Below are 8,787 nucleotides of genomic sequence, written 5' to 3'. Positions count from 1 at the left end.
CTTAACAGTATGTGATACCTTGCAAGTAATCGCTAAATGTGAAATTAATGCATGAATAAATGTCTTACACCAACACTGCCATGTGAATAAAACTGTGGCTTTAGAGGAATTCCGACCAGAGAGGGAATAAATGTAAAATCAAAATACAAAACAATCAAAAAGCTCTCAATCCTCTTTGAAGGAGACAAGAAAGCCACCATAAAGAAGGTGAGATTTGTTTAAATGTTTTAATGTTGCTGCTTGGTTGCTTTCTAGTTATTTAAAACTGGCAAAGGGAACTGTAATGCTAACCATTTGGTAGCAGTTATTTTCAAATAAAATAATAGTAAACATAAGATAACTGATCAATAAATTATTCAGTTCAGTTCAGTCTAGTCGCTCAGTCATGTCCAACTCTTTGCGACCCCATAGATTGCAGCACACCAGGCCTCCCTGTCCATCACCAACTCCTGGAGTTTACTCAAACCCATGTCCCCAGGGATTGAACCCATGTCTCCTGCTTGACAGGTAGATTCTTTACCACTGAGCCACCTAGGAAACCCTTTTTCCTATATATTTGATTGTAAATGTGTCATATGGTACAGTACAGTTCAGTTGCTCAGTCATATCTGACTCTTTGCGACCCCACGGACCGCAGCACGCCAGGCTTCCCTGTCTATCACCAACTCCCAGAGCTTCCTCAAGCTCATATCCATCGAGTCAATGAGGCCATCCAACCATCTCATCCTCTGTTGTCCCCCCTTCCCCTCCTTCCTTCAATCTTTCCCAGTGTCACAGTCTTTTCCAATGAGTCAGCTCTTTGCATCAGGTGGCCAAAGTATTGGAGTTTCAGCTTCAGCATCAGTTCTTCCAATGAATATTCAGAAATTATTTCCTTCAGGATGGACTGGCTGGATCTCCTTGCAGTCCAAGGGACTCTCAAGAGTCTTCTCCAACACCCCAGTTCAAAAGCATCAATTCTTCAATGCTCATCTTGCTTTACAGTCCAGTTCTGACATCCATACATGCCCACTGGAAAAACCATAGCTTTGGCTAAACAGACCTTTGTTGGCAAAGGAATGTCTCTGCTTTTTAATATGCTGTCTAGGTTGAGCATAGCTTTTCTTCCAAGGAGTAAGCGTCTTTTCATTTCATGGCTGCAGTCACCATCTGCAGTGATTTTGGAGCCCAAGAAAATAAAGTCTGTCACTGTTTGCATTGTTTCCTCATCTATTTGCCATGAAGTGATGGGACTGGATACAGTGATCTTAGTTTTTTGATTGTTGAATTTTAAGCCAACTTTTTCACTCTCCTCTTTCACCTTCATCAAGAGGCTCTTTAGTTCTTCTTCGGTTTTTGCCTAAACAAAAAGCGAAGTTGTGTCATCTGCGTATCTGAGGTTATTGATATTTCTCCCAGAAACAATCTTTATTCCATCTTGTGCTTCATCCAGCCCAGCATTTCTCAAGATGTACTCTGCATATAAGTTAAATAAGCAGGGTGACAATATATAGCCTTGACATACTCCTCCCTTGACATACTCTCTTTGGAACCAGTCTGTTGTTCCATGTCCGGTCCTAACTGTTGCTTCTTAACCTGCAAACAGATTTCTCAGGAGGCAGGTCAGGTGGTCTGGTATTCCCAACTGTTGAAGAACTTTCCACAGTTTGTTGTGATCCACACAGTTTGTTGTGACTATTGGCATAGTCAATAAAGCAAAAGTAGATGTTTTTCTGGAACTCTCTTGCTTTTTCTATGATCCAGTGCATGTGGGCAATTTGATCTCTGGTTCCTCTGCCTTTGCCAAATCCAGCTTGAACATCTGGCAGTTATTGGTTGGCGTACTGTTCAGAGTCACGGCATTAGAGTTACGCCTGGCTTAGACTTCCCTGCTAACTCAATTGGTAAAAAATCCGCCTGCAATGCAGGAGACCCTGGTTTAATTCCTGGGTCGGGAAGATCTCCTAAAGAAGGGATAGACTACCCACTCCAGTATTCTCAGGCTTCCCTTGTGGCTTAGCTGGCAAAGAATCCTTTGCAATGTGGGAGACCTGGGTTCAATCCCTGGGTTGGGAAGGTCCCCTGGAGAAGGGAACAGCTACTCCAGTATTCTGGCCTCAAAGAGTCAGACATGACTGAGCAACTTTCACAAATATGTCATATAGGTTGGGCTATTTGAAAATCACCAACATTTGAATACTTTCTACAAACCAAGAATTTCATATGGATCAATCTAATATTGCCTTCTCTTTGTCTTGCTTGTTCTATACTCCCTTTTTCCCTCGTGGTTGCCTTCTATTAGATTGTATTTATCACATTTTTCTCTCTTAGTTTGAAAGTATGGATTATTTTACTATTAGTGATGACACCAAAAATTACAGCATGCATCACTGACTTACTAAAGTCTAACGACTTGGTTTTTTCACCTCTTCCTAGACAAAACAAAGATCACCACAACCTCTTTTTACCCTCACTTGACTTACATGCTTTTGTTTTATATGTGAATTTGTCCTGTATGTTAACTTGCAAACAAAATTGTATTGTATACAGTGTTTACTTGAATTTACTCACATCATTTTACATCTCGGTTGCTTTTCATCCTTTGTCATACTCTTCTTTTGACCTGAGAACTCCCCTTTAGTCCAGTTCCTTTTGTGAATTCTGTGAGTTTTTATTTACTTCGGACTGTCTTGTTTCACTTTTATTCTTCTTTAAATTAAACTGAGATATAATTAACATATAACATTGTAGGGCTTTAGACGTACAGCATAATGGGTTTATTTATATAGTGAAATATATGTATGTGTATATATGTATTTGTGTAACATCCATCACCACACAGTTACTTTTTTCCTCGTGATGAGTACTTTTAACATCTACCACCTTGGCAGTTCTCAAATATGCAATACAATATTGTTGACTATGGGCTTCCCAGGTGATACAGTGGTAAAGAATCCTCCTGCTGGTGCATGAGACAGAAGAGAACAGGTTTGGTTCCTGGGTTAGGAAAATTCCCCTGGAGTAGGAAATGGCAACCGACTCCAGTATTTTGGCCAGGAAAACTCCATGGACAGGGAAGCCTTGGAGGCCACAGTCCATGGAGTTGCACAGAGTCAGACACAACTGAGCGCGCGCACACACACACACACACACACACATTGTTAACTATAGTTACCACACTATGCATTGTGTGTGTTAGTAGCTCAGTCATTTCCGACTCTTTTCGACCCCATACACTGTAGCCTGCCAGGCTCCTCCATTCATGGAATTCTTCAGGCAAGAATATTGGAGTGGATTGCCATTTCCTTCTCCAGATACTATACATAACATCTCTCCAGAACTTTTATATCTTATAACTGGAAGTTTTTACCTTTTGATCAACTTTGCCCATTTCAATTTATCCTTGATGAATATTAACTGGTTATAGAATTCTGTGTTGCTAAGTGTTGACTTTATGTACATTAACGACTTCATTTCATTGGTTTCAACTTTAGTTCATAAAAAGTCAATGTCAATCCTACCACTCTTTTTTAATATATTTTTTAATTGAAGGATAATTGCTTTACAGAATTTGTTGTTTTCTGTCAGACCTCAACATGAATCAGCCATAGGTATACATACATCCCCTCCCTTTTGAACCTCCTTTTAAAAATAATCTTTTTCTCTGGATGCTGTTAAGATTTTCTCTTTGGCTTTCTACAAATTTCTTATACATGAGTGTAGTTTTTTCCTTTTCCTTTTTATTTTTCAGTCATACATGGAAGTGCTTGGACATCTTGAATCTGTGCATTTTATTAGTGAGGAAAATTTTCAAGGACAATTTTTAAATGTTCTCTTTAACTACTATATTTCATCATGTTCATGACACCATCAGTTATAACTTATGTAACCAAGAATAGGAAAGATAAACCCATGGTCAACTAAACTCTGACATATACCCTTGTCATTTAAAATTTTTATCTCATGCTTGTTGTAGAAGTTCTTTTTTGTAGACAAAATTGTATTATATATCAGTGTTCATACCTGTATTAGTCAGGGTTCTCCAGAGAAACAGAAACAACAGGCTGTGAATATTTATAGACAGAGATTTATTTTAGGAATTTGCTTATGTATTAGTGGAGGCTTCCTGAGTCCAAAATCTGCTGGGGAAGCCTGGCAAGGTGCAGACTCTGGAGAGTTACAGTTAGAATCCTAAAGCGATCTGTTGGAGAATTCCTTCTTGCTTAAGGGAGGTCAGCCTTTTTGTTCTATTCAAACCTTCAATGGGTTGCCCACCCTCACTATGGAGGGCAATCTCTTTTACTCCTAGTCCACCAATTTAAATGTAAATCTTGTCCAAAAACAGCTGACAGAAACATTCAGAATAATATCTGACCTATATCTGAGCATTGTTGTTTAGCCAAGTTAACACATAATTAGCCATCATAGTACCAACAGGGAAAATAAAAGCAAAAGAAATTACCTACACAGCTCTTCTTAAAACTTCTTGCCATGAAGAATCCAAGTCTTTTGAATTACTTTTTGGCTGTCTATGTATGTTGTTATTGTTGTTTAGTCTCTCAGTTGTGTCCGACTCTTTGTAACCCCATGGACTACAGCACACCAGGCTTCCCTGTCGTTCACTGTCTGCCAGAGTTTGCTCAAACTCATGTCCATTGAATCGGTGATTCCATCCAACCATTTCATCCTCTGCTGTCCCCTTTTCCCCCTGCCTTCAATCTTTCCCAGCATTAGGGTCTTTTCCAATGAGTTGGCTCTTTGCATCAGGTAGCCAAAGTATTGGAGCTTCAGCTTCACATCAGTCCTTCCAATGAAAATTCTGTATATAGCATTTCCTCAAAGATTCCATAAAGGAAATAAAAGCTGTCTGTGACTGGCTTTGAAATTATGTAGAAACGACTTACTACCGACTTGCCCTTGGAAATGTTGTTAAACATGTCTGGCCCACCTCCTTCACCCGCCTCCATAAATACTTTGTTTCCTAGTAGGTGGTAGGTGTGCTCCACTATTGTCTTTGAAATTTTCTTCCAAGCCACTGACCCCTGTTCTGAAAGTCTGATGTTTTCACTTTTGATACTCACATGCCCAGGCAATGATAATTGATAACCACTGTCCAGCTCCAGTAAAAGTAAAACACATGCTGATTTCAGAAAAGATAAAATGTGAAGAAAAAAAATGTATCTCAGCAACAATGACATAACTGATAACCCCTGCCTTTTCTCTGTCTTCTCTTTTTCTAGGACTCCAATTAAATGCATACTAAACTTATATATTTAAGCATGTTTCTCCCTTATCTTCCATCCTTTCATTGATGCTAAATTACATCTTTGGGGTCCTTAATTTTCTTATTGCATTTTTCAGTTCTAGCATTTCTAGTTGATACTCTTGCAAATAAGTGATGTCCTGATTTTACCGTTTCCAGTTATTTGTTGAAATTTTTGTTTGCCTTTTATCTCCAAGAGTATTGCAGATACTGTTTTGCAGTTATAGTTTATGAAAAAACAAAGGGCTTTTTTATAAGTAAGTGAATGCACTGTATGGAATACAAACCATGTTGCATGACTCCCAACTGTATATAGTGTACTATAAATACTTACACACAACAGATCGTAAAGAACTGATGGTGGATTCTGCTATCAGGTTCTTGTTCCTCCCTGCTAAGGACGGAGTGAGGCTTAGTGGTCATGAGCAAAGTGATTTAAACAGACATACATTTGAGTTCTGGCTGTGGAATCTTGGGCAGTTATTTAATGCAGGAGACTCAAGAGACATGGGTTCTATCCCTGGGTTGGGAATATTCCCTTTAGGAGGAAATGGCAATCCACTCCAGTATTCTTGACTGGAAAATCCCATGGACAGAGGAGTCTGGCAGCCTACAGTATGGCAGGGGGTCACAAGGAGTTGGACACGACTTAGCTACTGTGCACAAACACTGTCTTTATCAATGCAATTAAGGTAATAACAATAGTGATCTCAAAGGATTGTGTTGGTGCAAGTTAGAGTAAGTATGGATCGAATGTGTAGGGCACTGATTTAGTCACATAGTCAGTATTGGATAAATGTTCTCTTTATTTGGAAATTGGTGGTGACCGCCAACCCCTTATCTGGGACAGTCTTTGTTTTCCTTCAGGAATTCTGTATCACTGGTGCTGTGATGTCTGCTGTTTCTTCCATGATCTTTCCACTGAGTCTTGATCTTTGCTGATGCATTTGCCTAAAAGTTTGGGCTTAAGGTACATCTTTGATTTCTATTTAGTCTTTATCCACTAACACACAGTCTAGTAAGTCTTGCTTCCTTTCCTTTCATCCTGCTCTGCAAAATGCTGGCCATGCATCATGCTGCAGCTTTCTGTCTCTCTAATGGGAATTGAGGGGGTAGAGAGGAAGAAGAGAGCAGTCATGAGAAGAATTGGAAAAGAACATGTAAATTCCCTCTGGCAATACAAGTTACTTCCTGTCCACAGTCCAAATCAGAAACAGATCCTCCAGTGCATAGAAACAAGGGTGCTGAGATAACTCCTGGGCCACTCCACACACGTGGCTCCTAGAGGAGACACACAGGTGTTTCCGCTGTTTCGTGTGTTTCTGTTATTTATATGCACATTTGAAATCTCCAAAGCGGAATGGGGAGTTGTGCCCACAAGTGCATCCTGAGAGGATTATAGGGGAGCCCCTGGCCATCATCGAAATGAAAAATGTCAGCTGCTGTGTGGAAGACTGGGTTCAATGTGGACTAATCCCAGGAGATGCCCTAATGCTGCAAAAATGCAGAATCCTCAAGATGACATCTTATTTGCCTTCTGTCTCCTTAAAGCTGACTGCAGGCAAGTTCTAATTACTTGAGTTTAGGGTAATAAAAATGTAATTTCTATGAAGATAAAGGTCATGTCTTATTTATTTCTATGTCCCCATGGCAACTTCTGAACCTGATACATTATTGCTGCTTCTTAATGCATCAACAATTGTATTGTTGAATTTGATCTACTCCAAATGATTTAATCCATGACTAATCCATGTTTAAGCAACAATACATGTTTTGTTAACTCTAAGATAACTTTTTATAAAGAAAAAATAAAATACTTCTAAAAATACAACTAGATAGTGTCAAGGTATCTACTATAGTTATCAGTTATATAACTTGAGACCTTTAGCAACTCATTTCTCTCCTCAGTTGGAGCTGTTTCATTCTCACAGAATTGTATAGTGAAGATTAATATGGTGTGAAAAATTATACTTCTTTCTTTAAAAATTCATATTCAGTTTTATCTATAAACATAAACACATACTGGTCCTGGCCCTCTTGGAGGAAAGTTCACTATTTCTTTTTGTTCCAAATGTTCTTCCCAGGCCTTACCTCAGTAATAATCCCTGGGAAATATTTAGTGCCTGGCTGTGTGCATAGCCCTAAAAGAAATGTAATGACGGTCATTTGGGGACAGAAATCAGATCCCTCTCATTATTACCCTTCTTCCTAGCCAAGGCTAATCCCTCCACCTGTGCTCTGGCCCCCACCTCTCCCAGCCCCTCCTGAAACATATTCCATCAGATATACCTTTTCTAACCCTGGCTCCCTATCTCCCTCCTTCTTGAGGCTCCTTCTCATAACTTGGTTCTTTAGTTCATTAGGCTTCCATGAAACACCTGCCATATGACCAACACAAAGCTGGTCACTGGGACAGATTTAAAGAATAATAAACTGTCATCTTGTCTTCTAGATTCTAGAAGCTCGCATAGTAGAGTTTGAGAGGTTGACGAATAAATAAACATCAAAGTACACGTGTGTGGTAACAAAGGCATCTAAAAGTTGCCATGGGAGCAAATATGCTCACATCTGACCTAAAGCAATTACAGTCCTCTATTCTTCCTTTTATTGTGAGCTTCTTGAAGTAATATTAAGATACATATATCTTGCTAAGCATCCGGTACTGTGCTCAGAGTCTTTATCTACAGTGTCTCTCTTTTCCCACAGCAAATCCAGAGCTAAGTTCTATTATTATTCTCACTCTATAAATGAGGGAACAGAAGGAAAGAGATGCTCCATAACTTGCTTTAAGATCATACAGCTACTTGGTAATATCTATTTGGATCAGTTAAGGTGATTTCAGTTGCAAAGAACAAAAATCAAAACCCTTAAGTTGGATTAAATAATCGAGAGAATATTTTGGTTTATATAACTGAAAGAAGTAGGGTGAGCTTCAGGTAAAGTTTGTCCCAGCAGCTCAGTGATGTCCCCACAGGCTCACGTTCTTTCTCCTTTGTCTTCCATCCTGTTGGCTTTAAGTATTAAGCTGACTCTGCTTGTAGTAATAGAATGACTACTGCAATATCTTGCACTGCATGTCCCCTGCTTCTTATCCAGAAGAGAGAAGTCTGTCTTTCAGCACAAACAAAGATTTTGGGCTTCCCCCTTGGTTCTGTCACTTCTATTCTTGGACCAAACACTGCCTCAAGGAGAATGGGATGCCAAGAGATAATGCACGTTGCCTCCTGTACCACAGAGTTACTGGGAGGATTTGATGGATGTTAATACCTAGCACAGGAGAGCTGGGTTTGTTTCCCAGCCCATGCAGCCACAGCATCCCCTTTTGGGAGCTTCCTTGGTGACTCAGATTGTAAAGAATCTACCTGCAATGTGGGAGACCTGAGTTTGATCACTGGGTTGGGAAGATCCCGAGAAGGGAATGACTACCTACTCTGGTCACAAAGAGTTGGTCATGATTGAGTGACTGACACTTTCACTTTTTCTTTCAATACTTGGCACTGTGCTGGCATATAGAACTGCTCATAGAAGTTAGTTGTTGTTGCTAT

The sequence above is a fragment of the Cervus canadensis genome, chromosome 11 (genome assembly GCF_019320065.1).
Source record: "Cervus canadensis isolate Bull #8, Minnesota chromosome 11, ASM1932006v1, whole genome shotgun sequence".
Taxonomy (NCBI): domain Eukaryota; kingdom Metazoa; phylum Chordata; class Mammalia; order Artiodactyla; family Cervidae; genus Cervus; species Cervus canadensis.
Note: the sequence above shows the minus strand (reverse complement) of the source record.